This window comes from Scyliorhinus canicula, chromosome 28, assembly GCF_902713615.1.
Source record: "Scyliorhinus canicula chromosome 28, sScyCan1.1, whole genome shotgun sequence".
NCBI lineage: Eukaryota > Metazoa > Chordata > Chondrichthyes > Carcharhiniformes > Scyliorhinidae > Scyliorhinus > Scyliorhinus canicula.
In genome coordinates, this window is record NC_052173.1 from 18,685,565 (window position 1) to 18,708,321 (window position 22,757).

Here is a 22,757-nt window from a genome sequence, read left to right on the forward strand (position 1 = left end):
CTGTACCTGAGCAACCGCAAGCAGACTATGAAAGTCTACCAAGCTCACAGGAACAAGAAGAAAGAGCGGACTATGAAAGTCCAACACGCTCACAGGAACAAGAAGAAAAAGCAGACTATGAAAGTCCAACACGCTCACAGGAACAAGAAGAAAGAGCAGACTATGAAAGTCCAACACGCTCACAGGAACAAGAAGAAAGAGCGGACTATGAAAGTCCAACACGCTCACAGGAACAAGAAGAAGACAATGCACCTCTGCCCACTGCATGCGAAGACAGTGACAAGGTGATCACACTCAACGTACAGGATCACAGTGAGACTGACAGTTCTCAGCTTGTCTGTACCGAAGCACAGAGCGAAAACAGTGACAAGGTGCTCGCACTCGACGTACAGGATCACAGTGAGACTGACAGTTCTCAGCTTGTCTGTACAGAAGCACAGAGTCGGGCCACCCAACAGTCCAGAGAGACGATGCCGAAAGAAAACATGCAGATTTTGACTCCAGAAGAGGAGCACCTGGAGCCCAGAGAGACAACGCCAAAAGAAAACATGCAGATTTTGACTCCAGAAGAGGAGCACCTGGAGTCCACAGAGACAATGCCGAAAGAAACCATGCAGATTCTGACTCCAGAAGAGGAGCACCTGGAGTCCAGAGACATCAAACAAAAAGAAACCATGCAAATTTTGACTCCAGAAGAGGAGCACCTGGAGTCCAGTGAGATAACATCAACAGAAATCATGAAGATTTTAACTCCAGAAGCGGAGCACCAAGAGTCTAGAGAAACCACGTCAACTGAAATCATGCAGATTTGGACTCCAGAAGAGGAGCGCCGAGAGTCCACAGACACCGCGTCAAATGTAATCAAGAAGACTTTGACTCCGGAAGACGAGCACCAAGAAAGCAAAGATGCGGAATCCAATTCTCCACAACTGATTGATGTCACCTGCACCGATGCAACATCAGATCATTCGCACCACTCGCGAGACGGAATGCTCAATGACTCAAATTATCCACTCGGGACACTCATAGAGTATAACAAGAAAAACAAAAGTCAAAAGAAACACAGCAAGAACAAAAACAACATGAAGCGCGACAAGACCAACAACAATAGCAAGAAGCACAGCAGAAACGAGAACGACAACAGCAAGAAGAAAAGCAACATGAAGCGCGACAAGACAAACAACAATAGCAAGAAGCACAGCAGAAACGAGAACGACAACAGCAAGAATAAAAGCAACATGAAGCGCAACAAGACAAACAACAACGTCAGGCACAAAGATAGCGACAACGACAGGGACAGAAACAACAAGAATGGCAACAAACACAACAAAGTCAGGAACAAAGATAGCGACAACACCAAAGACAGAAACGACAAAAACAGCACCAAGACCGGCAACGAGAACAACAAAGTCAGGAACAACGACAGTGCCAACATCAAAGACGGAAACGACAAAAACAGCGACAAGTACGGCAACGAAAACAACAAAAACAAGAACGACAGAAACAACAGCAATGAAACAACGACTTGTACACAATGGAACTACTTGGCACATGACGGACAATGCCACAGCGCATGGCAAAACGATGACAAGACTACAAACATGTCATGGGATGACGACGAATCGCATAAACACACGTCTGCTCCAGAATGAGCAAGCACACCAGCATCCAAGACGGATGAGACAATAAATCAACACCACAAGCACAGAAAAAAAAAGTCCATGCCAGTCAACATCAGTGATGTGACCATGCAGACACCTCGGGATGACGCATTGGGTACTTAAGATAACAAGGAACACCAACAACATTCACAGCGGACTTGCAATATCAATATCACCACGTCATCAACAACAAAAAGAAAAAAAGCTCTGAACAAATTCATCAAGTTTGGACTCATAAATGTTTTTATTAAGATTGGACATATAAATACATTGGCTTTGTTAACTAAGGCAATAGCATCATCACTTGTATAGATACGCATATCATAAGTTACTGTTTTGTATAAAATTTCTTTAATGATGTACAGAAACTATGTAATGAGAAAAAGGGGGATGTGGTGATCGTAGATTGACCAGATACAAAACAGAGCAAACACGAGCGGGAGAGCTATAAATACACTGGGACAGGATGTACAATTTTCTTTAACGATGTTCAGAAAATATGTTAAGAGAAAAAGGGGGATGTGGTGATCACAAGTTAACCAGATGCAACACAACTGAGCGACCACTAGAGGGAGCACGGGAGAGCCATATAAATAGATCAGGACAGGGAGTGAGAAACACTACACAAGAGGCAGAGCTAATAGCTGGACACACAGCAGCTAGGATAGCACTGAAGGTAGCCGTACGTAGAGCTCTGAAGAATGAACGAACTCACAATAAAGCATCTTCTCCACATTTGAGACTGCGAGCTTTATTAAGACACGAGGAACAACACAAGTAACTCACCTCCTGACCCCCCAAAGTCTGTCAACCATCTACAAGGCACAAGTCAGGAGTGTGATGGAATCCTCTCCACTTGCCTGGATGAGTGCAGCTCCCGACAATACTCAGGAAGCTCAACACTATCCAGGACAAAGCAGCCCCGCTTGATTGGCACCCAATCCACAAACATTCACTCCCTCCACCACCGACGCACAATGGCAGCCGTGTGTACCATCTACAAGATGCACTGCAGTAACTTACCAAGGCTCCTTAGACAGCACCTTCCAAACCCACGACCCCTACCATCTAGAAGGACAAGGGCAGCAGATACCTGGGAACCCCACCACCTGGAGGTTCCCCTCCGAGTAACTCACCACGCCGACTTGGAAATATATCGGCCGTTCCTTCACTGGGTCAAAATCCTGGAACTCCCTCCCTAACAACACTGTGGGTGTACCCATGCCCGAAGGACTGCAGCGGTTCAAGAAGGCAGCTCACCACCACCTTCTGAAGGGCAACTAGAGATGGGCAATAAATGCTGGACTAACCAGCGATGCCCACATCCCGTAAATGAAATTTAAATAAATAAATAAATAAACAAACAAACGTCTCTATTGTTGCAGTCACTCTGCCTACTGCACACAGGTGTAATGAAGGAAAGGCAAAACCTACATGTATACAGCATCTTTCACAAGGTCTCAAATCACTTTATGATCAATTACTTTTGAGTTGTAGCCACTGGTATCACATAGGCAATGTTATCAAATGGTGGAGCAGGCTTAAGGGCTTACTCCTTCAAGCCTGTTCTGCCATTTAACTAGATCATGGCTGACCGTCTACTTCAATGCCATCTGCCGTACTATCCCTGTACCCCTTAATATCATCAGTATCTAGAAATCTATTGAACTCTGCTTTGAACACACTCAATGACCGAGCTTCCACAGCCCTCTGGGGATAGAGAATTACAAAGATTTACCACCCTCCAAGTGTAGAAATTCCTCCTCGTCTCAGTTTGAAATGACCTACCTCTTATTCTGCGACTGTTGTCTGCTGGTTCCAGTCTCCTCAGCCAGGGGAAACACCCTCCCTGCACCTAACCTGTCCAGCCCTGTAACAAATGTCTACACTTCAATTAGATCACCTTTCATTCTTTTAAACTCTAGAGCAGGGTGTCAAACTCATTTGATGTGACGGACTATTAGAGGACAGAGGTCTTAACATGGGCCAAATTTGTGTCCGGTGTAATTTATTCCACTGCTCTTAAAAAACGTGACACTGCCCATCAATCTTTCTTCTCTCTGATAGCGTAATAATCTCTCTGTTTTAGTCCTTATCAGTTTAGATGAGAGAGGGAAAAAACGTGTAGTGCTGGAAAGCTAGCTTGTCCCGTGCAATATGCACCATTGAAATCCCGTGCAATATCTGTGGGGCTAGTCTTGCCTCAGCAATAGAGGCAATAGCTACACCTACAGGATGAAAAATGAATTACAAGAGCCTTCAGGGTATTACAAGAGGTTTTGTGTGTGCAGTCCTCCAATTACTGGCATGCCAGTGAACCTTATACAAACAAATAACAAAATTAATATTTTCATCGTCTCGTGGGCTGGACTGGACATGCCCACAGGCCGCATACAGCCTGTGGACCATAAGATTGACACCTCTGCTCTAGAGAATACAGCCCAGTCTCCTCAATCTCACCTCATAGGACAATCCTGCCAGCCCCAAGATTAGTCTGGTGAACCTTCATTGCACTCCCTCTATGGCCAGTATATCCTTCCATATGTAAGGAGACTAAAACTGTACACAATACTCTAGTGTGGGCTCATCAAGGTTCTATACAACTGCAGCCAAACTTCCTTTTCCCTGTACTCAAATCCCCTTACTTGTTGCACCTGTATGTTAGCTTTCAGTGATTTATGAACAAGAACACCCAGGCCCCTTTGGCCATCGACACTTCCCAATCTCTCACTGTTATGTTTTGTAATCCCTTGTTACTTGAACTACAGAATTCCATTCATTGCTGGAATTGATTGTGTTGACTGGTTGAGGATTGCTTGTTGTAGCTTTAGGTTCCTCACATCTTTCAATGATTCCCAAGAAAGATGGATTTTCTAATGAGAAGTTGTCTTCTTCTGACGAATAATGCTCTTTGGTTTTCTTCTCTGCTGAATCCACACTTCGAACGTTGATGTTCCTGTGCTTTTGTTTTGGAGTTTGAAATTGTACTGAAGATCTGCATTGTGATGCATAGTGATTGGTACAACCTCAATGCAGGATTGAGGGTGTTGTACCTAAATGCCCGCAGTATACGAAACAAGGTAAATGAGCTTGTTGCGCACATTGAAATTGGCCGATACGATGTTGTGGGCATCACAGAGACGTGGCTGCAAGGGGGATCAGGGCTGGGATATAAATATCCAAGCATATGTGTCCTATCGAAAGGACAGGCAGATGGACAAAGGGGACGGGGTTGCATTTTTAGTAAGGAATGAAGTTAAATCGATAGCAAGGAGTGATGTAGGATCAGAAGGTATAGAATCTCTGTGGGTAGAGTTGAGGAATTGCAAAAGTAAAAAGACCCTGATGGGAGTTATGTACAGGCCCCCGAGAGATAGAAAAGGCATGTAAAAAAGGCAATATTACAATAATCATGGGGGACTTCAATATTCATGTGGACTGGGAAAATCAGGTTGGTAGTGGATCCCAAGAAAAGGAATTTGTGGAATGTCTAGGAGATGTTTTTTTTGGAGCAGCTTGTGACAGAGCCTACTAGGGAACAGGCAATTCTGGATTTGATGATGTGTAATGAGGCAGACTTGATTAGGGAACTTAAGGTGAAGGAACCCTTAGGGAGCAGTGACCACAATATGATAGAATTTACCCTGCAGTTTGAGGGAGAAGCTGCAATCAGATGTAACGGTATTACAATTGAATAAGGGTAACTACAAAGACATGAGGGAGGAGCTGGCCAGAGTTGATTGGAGAAGGAGCCTAGCAGGGAAGACAGTGGAACAGCAATGGCCGGAGTTTTTGGGGGTTATTCGGGAGGCACAACAGAAATTCATCCCAAGGAGGAGGAAACATGCTAAGGGAAGGACAAGGCATCCATAGCTGATGAGGGAAGTCAAGGACAGCATAAAGGCTAAAGAAAAAGCATAAAAAGTGGTGAGGATTAGTGGGAACCCAGGGGATTGGGAAGTCTTTAAAAGCGAGCAGAGGACAACTAAAAAAGCAATAAGGGGGGAGAAGATGACGTATGAGTGCAAGCTAGCTAGTAATAGAAAGGAAGATAGGAAGAGTTTTTTTTCAATCTATAAAAGGTAAGAGAGAGGCAAAAATAGACATTGGGCCACTAGAAAATGTGGCTGAAGAAGTAATAATAGGAAACAAAGAAATGGCAGACGAACTGAATAGTTACTTTGCGTCAGTCTTCACGGTGGAAGACACCAGTGGGATGCCAGAGCTCCAGGAGAACCAGGGGGCAGAGGTGAATGCAGTGACCATTACTAAGGAGAAGGTTCTGGGGAAACTGAAAGGTCTGAAGGTGGATAAGTCACCTGGACCGGATGGACTACACCCCAGGGTTCTAAAAGAGATAGCTGAGGAGATTGTGGAGGCATTGGTGGTGATCTTTCAGGAATCACTGGAGGCAGGAAGGGTCCCAGAGGACTGGAAGGTGGCGAATGTAACACCACTGTTTAAGAAGGGAGGGAGGCAGAAGACAGGAAATTATAGACCGGGTAGCCTGACTTCGGTCAGTGGTAAGATTTTAGAGCCTGTTATTAAAGATGAGTTCGCAAAGTACTTGGAAGTGCATGGTAAAATAGGACTGAGTCAGTATGGCTTTGTCAAAGGGAGAACAACGGAGAATCAGTGGACGTGATTTATTTAGATTTCCAGAAGGCTTTGACAAGGTGCCGCATAGGAGACTGTTAAATACGTTAAGAGCCCATGGTGTTCAGGGTAAGATCCTGGCATGGATAGAGGATTGGCTGACTGGCAGAAGGCAAAGAGTGGGGATAAAGGGGTCTTTTTCAGGATGGCAGCCGGTGACTAGTGGTGTACCTCAGGGGTCTGTGCTGGGGCCACAACTTTTCACAATATACATTAATGATCTGGAAGAAGGTACTGAAGGCACTGTTGCTAAGTTTGCAGATGATACAAAGATTTGTAGAGGGACAGGTAGTATTGAGGAAGCAAGGGGGCTGCAGAAGGACTTGGACAGGCTAGGGGAGTGGGCAATGAAGTGGCAAATGAAATACAATGTGGAAAAGTATGAGATTATGCACTTTGGAAGGAGGAATTTAACCATAGACTATTTTCTAAATGGGGAAATGCTTCGGAAAGCAGAAGCACAAAGGGACTTGGGAGTCCTTGTTCACGATTCTCTTGAGGTTAATGTGCAGGTTCAGTCGGCAGTTAAGAAGGCAAATGCAATGTTAGCATTCATGTTGTACTGAAAAATTGGAAAAATGTGACATTTGAAACATGAAAGTAATACTGAGAATGCCTGAGACCTTTAATGAAAGGGAGAAGTCCCACAAGGGGTTAACAGCAGCAGCTTGTTTGAAACGCAGACAGCTTCACTGGTGTGAAGGAAAACAGCTAGGAACAATTCACTCTGGTTTACAAGTTAAAAAGTCATTCGATGGACTTAAATTCTTCAGTTATATGAAAGGGAACAGTATTTTACAATTCTTTAAGCAATTAATTCTTTTATTGAACAATTAAGAAGAGCAGCCAGAATCTAAGGTTTAAAATAAGGGACAACTGTTAAGCGTGAAAACTTGCTGACGCCAGTAATAAGATGAGATTACAAATAAAGAAACCCATAAGGTAATAAGGTTACACTATAACATACACCATTTTGATGTTAAGACCTTTTAGAAAATGGCCAAGCCAGATAAGGATAGAATCAAAAGGGGTAACCTGAACATGACATTATCTTGACCCAAAGATGACCCGGGTTAACATAGAACAGTACAGCACAGAACAGGCCCTTCGGCCCTCGATGTTGTGCCGAGCAATGATCACCCTACTCAAACCCACATATCCACCCTATACCCGCAACCCAACAAACCCCCCTCATTAACCTTATATTTTATAGGACACTACGGGCAATTTAGCATAGCCAATCCACCTAACCCGCACATCTTTGGACTGTGGGAGGAAACCGGAGCACCCGGAGGAAACCCACGCACACACGGGGAGGACGTGCAGACTCCGCACAGACAGTGACCCAGCCGGGAATCGAACCTGGGACCCTGGAGCTGTGAAGCATTTATGCTAACCACCATGCTACCGTGCTGCCCCAAAAGACTGAAAAAATCATTAAAAAAGACATAAATCTGAAAAGTTACTGATGAAGACACAAATTGATTACATGTCAAGCAAAGTGAAAAAGTTCAAAGTAAGTAATGGCGAGCTGGTGGAATGAAGCAGCGCTGTTGCGAGGAGCCACGCTTCTAACTGATAGAAACTAGCTTTCAACTGTCAGGCTCAAGCAGCAGAAGGGAGTCATTTGTGAAGGTCAGGCTGCACAAATTTCTATAAAAACTCTGAAAAGTGAGCAGAAAATCAGAGAATCTTCCTCGATGATGATGAAGACCGAGCAACCCAGAGAAACGAACAGAAGACCAAAAGTTAAAGAAAAACGATTGACAAGATAGACTTGAAAGTCTTACAACTGGTCCGAACAGGAAAAGATCTTTTTACCTTTCTGCAAAAGTAGTTTTTATCTTTTTAACTTGAAAATAAAGTTAAGTTTAAATTGATAACCTGAAAGAGTGGTTATTATTATTAGAAAGTTTACTTTACCCTACTTAGCAAGCCGGACCCATGTGTAAGCTACTGAGTGGTAAGTAGACGAAAGCTCCTGGGAAGATATGGATTATACTGGGGGATAACTTGAAATAATAGTTTGACCTGATTGGCATCCACCTAAGTCTGCCTAGGAGTCAGGGAAAGCAAGGGAATCCCTGGATCACCATTTAGAATTACAGCGCTCTATCGACTATAGGGGGAATTCTAAGAATAGTGGTGAGGTTTTTACTTCAATGTCAAAAGGGCTAGAATACAAGACCAGGGATGTACTTCTGAGGCTGTATAAGGCTCTGGTCATGAAAATGAAATGAAATAAAAATGAAAATCGCTTATTGTCACGAGTAGGCTTCAATGAAGTTACTGTGAAAAGCCCCTAGTCGCCACATTCCAGCGCCTGTCCGGGGAGGCTGATACGGGAATCGAACCGTGCTGCTGGCCTGCTTGGTCTGCTTTAAAAGCCAGCGATTTAGCCCAATGAGCTAAATCAGCCCCTGACCAAATGGTCAGACCCCATTTGGAGTATTGTGAGCAGTTTTGGGCCCCGTATCTAAGGAAGGATGTGCTGGCCATGGAAAGGGTCCAGAGGAGGTTCACAAGAATGATCCCTGGAATGAAGAACTTGTCGTATGAGGAATGGTTGAGGACTCTGGGTCTGTACTCGTTGGAGTTTAGAAGGATGAGAGGGGATCTTATTGAAACGTACGATACTGCGAGACCTGGATAGAGTGGACGTGGAGAGGATGTTTCCACTTATAGGAAAAACTAGAACCAGAGGACACAATCTCAGACTAAAGGGACGATCCTTTAAAACAGAGATGAGGAGGAATTTCTTCAGCCAGAGGGTGGTGAATCTGTGGAACTCTTTGCCGCAGAAGGCTGTGGAAGCGAATTCACTGAGTGTCTTTAAGACAGAGATAGATAGGTTCTTGATTAATAAGGGGATCAGGGGGAGAAGGCAGGAGAATGGGGATGAGAAACTATCAGCCATGATTGAATGGCAGAGCAGACTCGATGGGCCAAGTGGCCTAATTCTGCTCCTATGTCTTATGGTCTTATGGATTGAGTTTTTCACACTCTAAATATTGTTTGCCTTCAGCTGGACATTTCCTTTTTAAGTGGGCGGTTCCACATCAGTAACACGTCATGACGTCGTCTCTGACGCATGAGACATGTTCGAACATGCGCAGACCTTTTTTGTTCCGTCTCGTATTTTCTGGCGAAGTGCGCATGTGTAGGGTTCGAGTGCGCACGTGCAAGATGGCTGCCATCCGAAATGTGCTTCTTCATCGATTGCGCCACCATTTTTACACACTCAACCTCATGGTAGATTTTCACGCCTTTCTCACGGTGATAATATTTGTTGTACTGGTTTGTACTTTGTTCATGAGCTAAACATTTTCTACAGCGATTTTTAACGTAAGATCTTGCTGTCTTAATAATTTCTCTCTTAAACTCTCATCATTTATGCCATGCACAATTTGATCCCCATTTTTCTGCAAATGTTTGTTGAATCTGAATCTCAAAGATTTAATTTGTCTGAATTTTGCAGTGGTCATCAAATTTATTTAATATAACACTGAATTTGCTTTTGGCCTGTGCTTCAGAGTAGATAAAGGAATTATAAATTTCTATTGCATGCTGTCCTGCCATTGATAAAAGCAATGCAATCTTCCTAGCATCAGTAGCGGTGGTTAAATCAGTAGCCTCTCAGAAAATTTGAAACAGGTCCGCACGGTGGCACAGTGGGTTAGCACTGCTGCCTCACGGCGCCAAAGTCCCAGGTTCAATCCCAGCCCTGGGTCACTGTCCGTGTGGAGTTTGCACATTCTCCCCGTGTCTGCGTGGGTTTCACCTCCACAACCCAAAGATGTGCAGGATAGGTGGATTGGCCACGCTAAATTGCCCCTTAATTGGAAAAATGAATTGGATACTCTAAATTTATAAAAAAAGAAAATTTGAAACTGTTGCTTGAACAATTTCCAATTGGAATTAAGATTACCGATTGTTTTGAGTTGACGTGGAGCTTGTGCATAGTCCATCGAGGTGGTTTTTCTGTGAAGGATCCGATTGCTGCAAAGCATCCCCAGTTGAATAGCTGCTACAATTTTGTTCTTTTCTTGAATTTTCTAATCTAACTAGTTAGTTTTTTTTCAGCCAAGAGCTGGTACCATGTTATATTATGTTGTGTAATATCTTGTTACTCATTTGCTTACTGCCAGAATGGTTGTATGCTTGATGTTCAGTAACACTCAAAGTCTTCAAATACTGTTTATTGAGTAATGATTATAAATTAACTATGAGTTTGTTCACTCTTCAATAACTGTAACTGTAGATTAGATTAATAAGATTAAAATATGTATAATGATGATTAACTACACCTGCACACCAAGCCTTCTCTCACTAACCCTGTACACTAGTCACTCCTAACATGAAGAGGTGGGAACTCTCTCTGAGTTTACCTTTTATACATATATCTGGTGCTGCCATCTAGTGGTTAACCCTTTACATACATTCAGATATACAGATCACTACACTACCATTAGGAAATTCCTACCAACGACAATAGCTTCACATTTTTCCACATCATATTCTGTCTGCCATGTTCTTGCCCAGTCACTTAGTTTGTCTAAATATCCTTGAAGCCTCTTTGCATCCTCCCCACAACTCACAGTCCCACCAAGTTTTGTGTCGACAGCAAACTTGGAAATATTACATTTGGTCTCCTCATCCAAATTGATATAGATTGTGAATAGGCGGGGCCTAAGCACTGGTCCTTGCTATACCCCACTAGCTGCAGCCTGCCAACCTGAGAACGATCTGTTTCTCCCTACTCTGTTTTCTGTTTACTAACCCTCAATCCATGCCAGTATATTATCACCAATCCCTGAGCTCTAGTTTTGTTATGAACCTCCTGTATGGGGCATTATTGAAAGCCTTCTTAAAATCCAAATACACCACACCCACTGGTTCTCCCTTATCTATTCTGCTAGTAACATCCTCAAAAAATGGCTACCCATGTTTGTTAAACATGATTTCCCTTTCATAAATCCATGTTGACTCTGCCCAATCTCATAATTAATTTTTAAATGCCGAGTTATCCCATCCTTTGAAACAGATTCTCTCAGGGACAACACAGTGGCGCAATGATTAGCACTGCTGCCTCGTGGCGCCGAGGACCCGGTTCAATTCCAGCACCGGGTCCGTGCAGAGTTTGCACATTCGCACCGTGTCTGCCTGGGTCTCACCCCCACAGCCCAAAGATGTGCAGTGGAGGTGAATTAGCCATGTTAAATTGCCCCTTAATGGAAAAAAAATGAATTTATTTATTTTTCTTTTCAAAAAAAGTTTAGAGTACCCAATTAATTTTTTCCAATTAAGGGGCAATTTAGCATGGCCAATCCACCTACCCTGCACATCTTTGGGTTGTGGGGGTGAAACCCACGCAGACACGGGGAGAATGTGCAAACTCCACACGGATAGTGACCCAGGGCTGGGATCAAACCTGGGACCTCGGCGCCGTGAGACAGCAGTGCTAACCACTGCACCACAGTGCTGCCCCTAAATTTAAAAAAAAAAAAAAGAAATAGATTCTCACATTTTCCTTATGACTGATGTTGGGCCAACAGGTCTGTAGTTCTGTTTTCTCACTCTCTCCATTCCTAAGTAGTGGGGTCACATTTGCCATCTTCCAATCTGGCGGCACCATTCCAGCATCTATAGAATTTTGAAAGATGATTACTAATGCATGCACTATATAATGGGCTCATAGTAACCCAATAAGCTGCATTATCGTGAAAATAATTTTCAAGACTTTTTGATCGACTTCAATCTTGTCCTTTTGCCTACTTACCTATTATCTCCCCTGTCTTGGTGCATTAATGACATTTTAGAGGAATGAAATATTGTGATGAAGTTGTATTGCATAATAATGTTGAACATATATTGTACTGAGAAGCAGCAATTAACAGTCTTCAAACTTGCTGATCAAAAAAACCTAGAAAAAATTGTGAACCACTCAGTCTTTGTCCTCTGGCATAAAAGAAGGCATGTTGCACAGGGACATCTGAGGATTCCAGTGAAGACCTGTGTTGTTCAATCCATTTCCAATTCCACTTTGTTGCTCAGGAATCATTTGATCTTTCTCCCTTGTGATATTACTGATGAAATAGAGTATAATTACACATCTTCTGTGAAATAATTATATTGAATAATATCATGCACCCAGGCAGGCAAAAGCATTCTAATTCCTCTTGAGAGTGAAAAATATCTTGTGCAGTTTATCTGGGCTGCAAGTATTGATTCTTTCTCCCAAAATTGAATTTACTGTCACTGTGTTCATATGGTGCAGAACATGTTAATGAGGGTGAGGGGCAGCACGGTGGTTAGCACTGCTGCCTCATGGCGCCGAGGTCCCAGGTTCGATCCTGGCTCTGGGTCACTGTCCGTGTGGAGTTTGCACATTCTCCCCGTGTCTGCGTGGGTTTCACCACCACAACCCAAAGATGTGCAGGGTAGGTGGATTGGCCACACTAAATTGCCCCTTAATTGGAAAAATGAATTGGGTATTCAAAATTAAAAATAAATAAATAACTAATGGGATATTTTCCTGTCAAATTAACAATATTGCACAATGCTGTTAAAGTTAAATTTGTACTATCTGGGTTGTTTAACAATCGTGGTGTGATCACCAATAGGGCACACACAAACTAACATTGCATTATATTGTTGCTGCTCTTCATATTAATGACCCAAGCTGCAAATACATCAGATGATGTTTGAAACCAGATACCAACAATGGAGGTTATCACTTATTGGTACATTTTTGTAATTGGTGAATTGAGTGGTGAATTGTGAAAGAGGGAAAAAATCTAATGCATGGTTGAGGGGGAGGGTTAAGTGGGGCGGCGTGTGTGTGGGGAACAAGGGGCTTGGAAAGAGGAGAAGCATCAGGGTGCATGATTACTCTACCAGGCCCTGCAAACATCACTGGGTTTGATCCCCATTTTGACTGATGTACACATGGGCCTGCCTCCTCAGCCTGGACTAGTAAAAAATCATGGTGCTTAGCTGTTGTCTGCAAAGGACACCTTTGGGTTGGGAACTCAGGAAGAATTTTGTTTTGTGCTTACTTCTTTGCCTTCTGTGGAATTCACTACCACAGAAAGTAGTTGAGGCCAAAACATTGTGTAATTTCAAGAAGGAATTTGATATACCTCTTGGGGCTAAAGGGATCAAGGGATAGTCGGGATGAGGGTATTGACCTTGATGATCAGCCATGATCATAATGAATGGCAGAGCAGGCTCGAAGGGCCAAATGGCCTCCTCCTGCTTCTATTTTCTATATTTCAGCTGCCAGGCCTGAAGCTCAGAAATTCCTTCCTCTCAGCAACCTCGGCCAGAGAATGGGCTGCATGATTGTCCCTCCTTCATCTGAATGGGCCTCAGGATTGTTCACTAACCGTGACCCCATGAATAAGATCAAATACATTTAATACATGCTGATAAATTTCATAACAAGTTATAGAAAATGCTTCATCATTTATATATTAATAGAACTCTCATCAATTTCAAACGGTAAAAATAAAATATTTGAGCTTTGATTGGGTGCAGAGGAAGTTGATGGCTCACAGTTAATGTTGTGTGCAATCAACACACGCCTCGCCTCATTGTCCTTTACATGCAGAGCAATTTAGCGTGGCACATCTTTTTGGGTTGTGGGGGTGGGTACCACGCAGACTTGGGGAGAATGAGCAAGCGCCACACAGACAGTGACCCGGGGCCGGGATCAAACTCGGGTCCTCAGCGCCATAGGCAGCATTTGCGAATAATAACTGTCCACTTGTGAAATAGGCCAATATTTCAGGAGCATAGGAGCATGATTGGGCCATTTTCCCATTAAGTCTGTTCCAACGTCACGATCATGATTGATTATCTACTTCAATTTGAATCACCCACTTCACTTTTGAAAACGCATCTCAATCACAGTACTTCCATACCATTTAAGATATATTTACTGTAAACAAGGATAGTATTTAAGCTAGAAGCAAACTACTGCGGAATCTGAAACAAAAAACAGAAAATACTGGACAATCTCAGCAGGTCTCACACCATCTGTGGAGAGTGAAAGGAGCTAATGCTTTGAGTCTGATGACTCTTTGGAACTAAGGTCAGATTTATACTCTAGTGGAGGGAGTGTGGAATGCTGGAGCTGGATAGAGGGCCAGCGATAGGTGGAGATTGACAAAGATGTTGTGGACAGAAAGACAAAGGGAATATAAATGAGGGTGATCTAGGCTAAGAAGGGTGCTGATAAAGTTGGATGGGGACATCTTGATTTAAAAAAAACCCAGTAATTACGCAAGCCATCCGTAATATGGGCGGCACGGTAGCACAGTGGTTAGCACTGTTGCTTCACAGTGCCAGGGTCCCAGGTTCGATTCCCCGCTGGGTCACTGTCTGTGCGGAGTCTGCACGTTCTCCCCGTGTCTGCGTGGGTTTCCTCCGGGTGCTCCGGTTTCCTCCCACAAGTCCTGAAAGACGTGTTGTTAGGTGAATTGGACATTCTGAATTCTCCCTCTGTGACCCGAACAGGCGCCGGAATGTGGCGACTAGGGGCTTTTCACAGTCACTTCATTGCAGTGTTAATGTAAGCCTACTTGTGACAATAATAAAGATTATTATTATATCAAAAATAAAAACACTGGAAATCTAATGTGCAAATAATTTCTCCACCAGCTTGCTGGGTTTCTATCATACTCTGTTTTTTGCCAAAGCTAATCTGTTTGAGGTTCCAGTACTTCCCTGGAGTGGGGAAACGACGACATCTTCTTCGCATTCTTTAACATGTCATCGATGAAGACGAACATTGGACTTCTGGTGGCGGCGATGACGTAGGAAGCCGCACATTTGGGAGCTCCCGTTTCAAACTGACTTTTCGGCTCTTTTTAGAGCCCAAAACGGAAATTTTTCGACGTCTCCCGGTGGGAGAACGTGCGCTGATCAACTTTCTCCACATTTCATGACTCGAACTCGGAGTGGAAAGGGGGAAAAAACGGCAGCAGCTCCCCAGAAAAAGCGGGGGAAGGAATCCAAGATGGCGGCCGGTGGAGCTCCAGAGGAGTGGAAGCAGTGGGCCCTGGAGCAACAAGCTGCTCTCCTGCGCTGCTTTGCAGATTTCAAGGCTGAGGTACTGAGCTCTCTGCAGGGAACGAACAAAAGGCTCTCAGAGATTCAGACGACCCAGGGTGCTGCCATCCAGGCGTTGCAGACGCAGGCCACTGAACGAGAGGAGGAGGCCTTGGTCCTCGTGAGTAAGGTGGAGGGGCATGAGGCACTCCACAAGATGTGGCAGGACCGCTTCGAGGAGCTTGATCACCGCATGAGGCGGAAAAATCTGAGGATCTTGGGCCTTGCGGAGGGGCTGGAGGGGTCGGATCTGACAACCTACGTGGTTACGGTGCTGAACTCGCTAGTGGGGGCAGGATCTTTCCATCTGCCCCTGGAGCTGGAGGGAGCCCACAGGGTACTGGCCAGGAGGCCTAAGGAGAATGAACCCCCGCGTGCGGTGCTGGTGAGGTTCCACCGGTTCAGTGATCGGGACTGCGTGCTGCGCTGGGCCAAGAAGGTGAAGAGCAGCAACTGGGAGAATGGGGTAGTACGGATCTGCCAGGATTGGAGTGCGGAGGTGGCTAAGCGGCGGTCCGGGTTTAATCGGACGAAAGAGGTGCTCTACAAGGGCAGCACGGTAGCATGGTGGTTAGCATAAATGCTTCACAGCTCCAGGGTCCCAGGTTTGATTCCCGGCTGGGTCACTGTCTGTGTGGAGTCTGCACGTCCTCCCCGTGTGTGCGTGGGTTTCCTCCGGGTGCTTCGGTTTCCTCCCACAGTCAAAAGAAGTGCGGGTTAGGTGGATTGGCCATGCTAAATTGCCCGTAGTGTCCTAAAAAGTAAGGTTAAGGGGGGGGTTGTTGGGTTACGGGTATAGGGTGGATACGTGGGTTTGAGTAGGGTGATCAGTGCTCGGCACAACATCGAGGGCCGAAGGGCCTGTTCTGTGCTGTACTGTTCTATGTTCTAAGAAGAAGATAAAGTTTGGAATGTTGCAGCCTGCGCGCCTGTGGGTAACTTATTTGGACCGGCATTATTATTTTGATTCCCCGGAGGAGGCGTGGGCCTTCGTGCGGACGGAGAAACTGGACTCGAACTAGGGGTTGGGGGTTGTGGGGTCGGTTGTTAGCAGAAGTTAGCTGACCCACGGAAGTACAATGGAGGACGGTTCGCGGCTAGGAGGGTTCCTAGCCTGGGTGGGGAGGGAGGGGGGGAAAGGGGAATACCGGGTTGCTGCTCGCAGGGTCAGGAAGGAGCTGGTGTGGGCCGGGGGGGACAGAGGTGAGGTGTTGTCGCTGTGGGGACTGGGTCGGGCAGGGGGTGCTGGCCTGGGACAGTAGTCGACGGGCTATGGCTAGTCGACGGGGGAGGGGGGGCGGGACGCCCTCTGATCCGGTTGGTCACCTGGAATGCCATAGGATTGAATGGGCCGGTGAAGCGGTCGAGGGTACTTGCTCATCTGAGGGGGCTAAAGGCAGATGTGGCAATGCTTCAGGAGACCCATCTGAAGGTGGCGGACCAGGTCCGCCTGAGGAAGGGATGGGTGGGGCAGGTTTTCCACTCTGGGTTGGATGTGAAGAACCGGGGAGTGGCGATTCTGGTGGGGAAAAATGTGTCGTTTGAGGCATCTGAGGTGGTGGCGGATAAGGGGGGTAGGTATGTTATGGTTAGGGGCAGGCTACAAGGAGAGTAGGTGGTACTTGCTAGTGTGTATGCCCCAAATTGGGACGATGCGGGCTTTATGAGGCGTATGCTGGGACGTGTCCCGGATCTAGAGGTGGGAGGTCTGATTATGGGGGGGGGGGGGGGGGGGGGGGGGTTGTGTGTGTACTTCAACATGGTGTTGGATCCTACACTGGATTGGTCCAGTTCAAGGACGGGTAGGAGGCCGGCGGCGGCCAAGGTACTGAGAGTGGAGGAGGCCGAATATTCGGCCATTGCAATCTCCGACCACGCTCCGCATTGGATAGAGTTGGAGATGGGGGAGGTGCGGGACCAGCGCCCGTTGTGGCGGTTGGATGCGGGGTTGTTGGAGGAGGAGGAGGTGTGTAGGAGGGTCCGGGCAAGTATTGAGGGGTACCTTGAGGTGAATGATACGGGGGAGGTCCAGGTGGGGATGGTCTGGGAAGCCCTGAAGGCAGTGATTCGTGGGGAGCTGATATCCATCCGGGCACACAGGGAGAGAGGCGAGAGGAGTGAGAGGGATAGACTGGTGGGAAAGATGCTGGAGGTAGACAGGAGGTACGCAGAGGCACCAGAGGAGGGACTGTTGGGGGAGAGGCGCAGCCTACAGGCTAAATTTGATTTGCTGACCACTAGAAAGGCGGAGGCACAGTGGAGGAAGGCACAAGGGGCAGTGTACAAACATGGTGAAAAGGCAAGTAGGATGCTGGCTCATCAGCTCCGCAAGCGGGATGCGGCTAAGGAAATTGCTGGAGTGAGAGACAAGAGTGGGAATGTGGTGCGGAAGGGGGTAGAGGTGAATGAGGTCTTCAAGGACTTTTACGGGGAACTGTACCGGTCGGAGCCACCGGTGGAGAGGAGGGGAATGGAGAGGTTCCTCGACAGGCTTTCTTTCGCGAAGGTGCAGGAGGAGCAGGTGGAGGGGTTGGGGGTGCCGATTGAGCTGGAGGAGCTAGTTAAGGGGATCGGGCAGATGCAGTCAGGGAAGGCGCCGGGGCCGGATGGGTTCCCGGTGGAATTCTATAAAAAGTTAGTGGACCTAGTGGGCCCCTTGCTGATGCGGACACTTAATGAAGCGTGGAAAAGGGGGGACTTTGGCCCAGACGATGTCGCGGGCGCTGATTTCTTTAATCTTAAAGAGGGACAAGGACCCCCAGCAGTGTGGTTCATACAGGCCCATATCTCTCCTTAATGTGGATGCCAAGGTGCTGGCAAAGGTCCTGGCCACCAGGATAGAGGACTGTGTGCCAGGGGTTGTACACGAGGACCAGACAGGGTTTGTGAAGGGAAGGCAGCTGAACACGAATGTGCGGAGATTGTTGAATGTCATCATGATGCCGGCGATTGAGGGGGAGGCAGAGATAGTGGTGGCGCTGGATGCGGAGAAGGCCTTCGATAGAGTGAAGTGGGGGTACTTATGGGAGGTGTTGGGGAGGTTTGGATTTGGTGAAGGGTTATTAGATGGGTGAGGCTGCTATATGAGGCCCCGATGGCGTGTGTGGCCACGAATGGGAGGAGGTCGGAGTACTTCCGGCTTTACCGAGGGACCAGGCAGGGTTGCCCCCTGTCCCCCTTGTTGTTTGCATTGGCAATCGAGCCGTTGGCGATGGCATTGAGGGATTCAGGGAGGTGGAGAGGTTTGGTGCGAGGTGGGGAGGAACATAGGGTGTCGTTGTATGCCGATGACCTATTACTGTATGTGGCGGACCCGGTGGGAGGGATGCCGGGGGTGATGGAGCTGCTAGCTGAGTTTGGGACCTTTTCAGGCTATAAACTAAATTTAGGCAAGAGTGAGGTGTTTGTGGTGCACCCTGGAGACCAGGAGGAAGGAATTGGTAGGCTCCCGCTTAGGAGGGCAGGGGAGAGTTTTAGGTACCTGGGTGTGCAGGTGGCCAGGGACTGGGGGACTCTTCACAAGCATAATTTCACCAGGCTTGTGGATCAGATGGAGGAGGAGTTCAAGAGGTGGGACATGCTGCCATTGCCGTTGGCGGGGAGGGTGCAGTCCGTCAAAATGACGGTGCTTCCGAGGTTCTTGTTCCTCTTTCAGTGCCTGCCCATCTTCATCCCCAGGGCCTTCTTTATGAGAGTGACTAGCAGTATTTTGAGCTTTGTGTGGGCACATGGGACTCCGAGAGTGAAGAGGGTTTTCCTGGAGCGAGGGAGGGATAGAGGCGGGCTGGCGCTGCCCAACCTTTTGGGATAGTATTGGGCGGCCAATGTGTCAATGGTGCGTAAATGGGTGATGGGGGGGGGGGGGGGGCGCGGCGTGGAAAAGAATGGAGATGGCGTCATGTAGAAGTACGAGCCTGGGTGCCTTGGTAACGGCGCCGTTGCCGCTTTCTCCTAGCCCGGTGGTGGCGGCGACCCTAAGAATCTGGGGACAGTGGAGACGGCATAGTGGGGAAACAGGGGGCTCGATGGAGGCTCCATTGGGTGGAAATCATCGGTTCATCCCGGGGAACAATGATGGGGATTTAGGGGGTGGCAAAGGGTGGGCATCAGTAAATTGAGGGACCTGTTTATTGGCGGGAGGTTTGCGGGCCTGGGGGAACTGGAAGATAAATTTGGGCTCCCCCAAGGGAACATGTTCAGATACTTGCAGGTAAAGGCGTTTGCTAGGCGACAGGTAGAGGAGTTCCCTTTGCTGCCCTCGCGGGGGGCGATGGACAGAGGGCTTTCGGGGGTGTGGGTCAGAGAGGGGAAGGTGTCTGACATTTATAAGATAATGCAGGAGGTGGAGGAGTCGTCAGTGGAGGAGCTGAAGGCTAAATGGGAGGGGGAACTCGGGGAGCAGATAGAGGACGGGACTTGTGCGGATGCCTTGGAGAGAGTCAACTCTTCCTCTTCATGTGCGAGGCTTAGTCTCATCCAATTTAAGGTGCTGCACCGGGCCCACATGTCCGGGACTAGGATGAGTAGGTTCTTTGCGGGTGAGGACAGGTGCACCAGGTGCTCGGGGAGTCCAGCGAATCCGCACATCTTCTGGCCGGGGTGGGGGGGGGGGGGGGTGTTCCTTGTTATAGTTTCTATTTTTTTTTCTTCTCTCCGGTTATGTAACTTAACATTGTGGGCGCGATTCTCCCGACTTACGAAAAATCGGGAAGCTGGCGTCAAAAACGGGCGGGTTTGACCCCAGCCTCCGCCCCCCCCCCCCCCCCCCCGACCGGGAACCGATTAATCTCCCCGGTCAGGGCTAGCATCGCGCAGCCGTGAACTCCGGCATCGCGGGCTTAACGAATTTTGTTAAGCCCGCTGGCCAAAGTTAGCGACGGCTGACGTGTCAGATGATGTCAGCCGCGCATGCGCGGATTAGACGACTCCAACCCACGTATGCGCGGATGACGTCATCACGCATATGCGTGAAACCCGCAAATGCGCGGGCCGGTATGCCCCTCAGCCGCCCCACGAATGGATACAGCGGGGCGACGGAGGGAGAAAGAGTGCGCGGGGTAAGTACCTGCTGCCCGCGATCGGTGGGCACCGATCGCGGGCCCATGGCACCCTTGGCACGGCCGTGGTACGGCCGTGCCAATCGGTGCCATGGTTCCCGAGAACGGGACTTTACGGCCGTTTTTACGAACGGTCAGAGCAGGTGTGTTTTACGCTTGTAAAAACGGCCGTAAGGGCCTTGAAAATCGGCCCATCGGCCAGGAGTGAATCGCTGCTCGCCGTAAAAAAACGGCGGGCAACGTTTCGTGTCGGGAGCCGGGCGTGGGGGGGCGGGGGAGAATAGCGGGAGGGCGTCGGACCAGTGTGTCCGTAAAAATTTACGCCGCCGGCTATTCTCCGATTTTTCGTAAGTCGGGAGAATCGCGCCCTGTGTTAATTTAAGTTGTTGTTAAAATGTTGTGTTGTTCATTGAGGAGGGGCGAATATTTATGATTGCTATCATTATTGTTATTGTTGGTATTTTATTATGGTTCGATGTTGTTGTATAAATTCCAATTTTTTCAATAAAAATTATTTTTAAAAAAAAGATGAAGACCAACATCTTGCCAAGATCATCCCCACACCCCCACTACTTGCCTTCAAACAACAGCGCAACCTCAAACAAACCATTGTTTGCAGCAAACTACCCAGCCTTCAGAACAGCGACCATGACACCACACAACCCTGCCATGGCAATCTCTGCAAGACGTGCCAGATCATCGACATGGATACCACCATTACACGTGGAAACACCACCCACCAGGTCCGTGGCACATACTCGTGCAACTTGACCAATGTAGTCTACCCCACACGCTGCAGGAAAGGATGTCCCGAAGCATGGTACATTGGCGAGACCATGCAGACGCTGTGACAACGGATGAATGGACATTGCGCGACAATCACCAGGCAGGAATGGTCCCTTCCAGACGGGGAACATTTCAGCAGTCAAGGGCATTCAGCCTCTGATCATGAAATGAAATGAAATGAAAATCGCTTATTGTCACAAGTAGGCTTCAAATGAAGTTACTGTGAAAAGCCCCTAGTCTCCACATTCCAGCACCTGTCCGGGAAGGCTGATACGGTAATTGAACCGTGCTGCTGGCCTGCCTTGGTCTGCTTTCAAAGCCAGCAATTTAGCCCTGTGCTAAACAGCCCCTTTGGGTAAGCATTCTCCAAGGCAGCCTTCAGGACGCGCGACAACGCAGAATCGGTGAGCAGAAACTTATAGCCAAGTTCCGCACACATAAGTGTGGCCTCAACCGGGACCTTGGATTCATGTCGCATTACATTCAGCCCCCACCATCTGGCCTGGGCTTGCTAAATCCGACCAACTGTCCTGGCTTGAGACAATTCACTCCTCTTTAACCTGTGATTATCCCTCTCTCCAGTTGCTCCGTTGGACCTGTAAATACTTAATTACCTGCAAAGACTTGCATTCAAAGTATCGTCTTGCATCATTGACTTTGTCTATATATATGATTCTGGAACCCACCTCTTCATTCACCTGAGGAAGGAGCTGCGCTCTGAAAGTTAGTGATTTGAAACAAACCTGTTGGACTTTAACCTGGTGTTGTAAGACTTCTTACGGGGTTCTGGGAGGTGAGAAATCAGACCAGAGTCACATTTGGTCAAAGCTGTGGCAAAGGGTCACCCAGACTGGAAACGTTCACTCCCATCTCTCTCTCCACAGATGCTGTCAGACCTGCTGAGATTGTCCAGTATTGTCTGTGTTTGTTTCACATTCCAGCATCATTTGTAGTTATCACATTTGGTGGAGTTGAATCCAGAAAATGCTGTTGGAAAGGAGCAATCCAGGGAAGAGCTGATGCTAGGATTGCCTCCAGGTGGCAGCGTTTCTATGCTGGTTTGCAGGCTGCTATTGATTGGTCAATTTGAATGTTCCTCTCTATTTAAATAACCGTTAGTTCCTCTGTGCACTCGTTGCAGCAAAAGGCTAAAAAAATCAGTTTTACAATTGTTGCCAAAAATCCAGTCATATTCCAGAAAATAAAAAGGGGAAACGTTGAAAATATGCTGGCTTTGAAAAAAGAACACGTTTCTTCAGAATAATGTTCAGCTTTTATTTGAAGCTTTCTTCTTTTAGCTTTACTTGTTAATGCCAATAAAACCTGAGAATATTCTCTCAATTTTCCACTTACAAAAGAATTTCCTTGCACAAAGCGGCACTTCCATTTCTTGTGTGTTTAGCTGAAACTTTTGGGACATTTTAAATATAATTAAACTGCATTTTGTTCAGTCAGATTTCTAATGGAAGCTACTCACCAAATT

The 22,757-nt window shown here is 47.0% G+C and overlaps 1 long non-coding RNA gene across 1 annotated transcript in view; it reads right to left on the minus strand.

Annotated features, from left to right (window-relative positions):
• Positions 1–22,416, minus strand: part of LOC119958110 — a 35,176-nt gene extending 12,760 nt beyond the window's left edge. Inside the window, exons 1-2 of the long non-coding RNA XR_005458960.1 lie at positions 22,018–22,416; positions 11,842–11,960 (exon numbers count right to left, since the gene is read on the minus strand). This is a non-coding gene — a long non-coding RNA (uncharacterized LOC119958110). The remainder of the gene's footprint in view (positions 1–11,841; positions 11,961–22,017) is intronic.
• Positions 22,417–22,757: the final 341 nt, after the last annotated feature.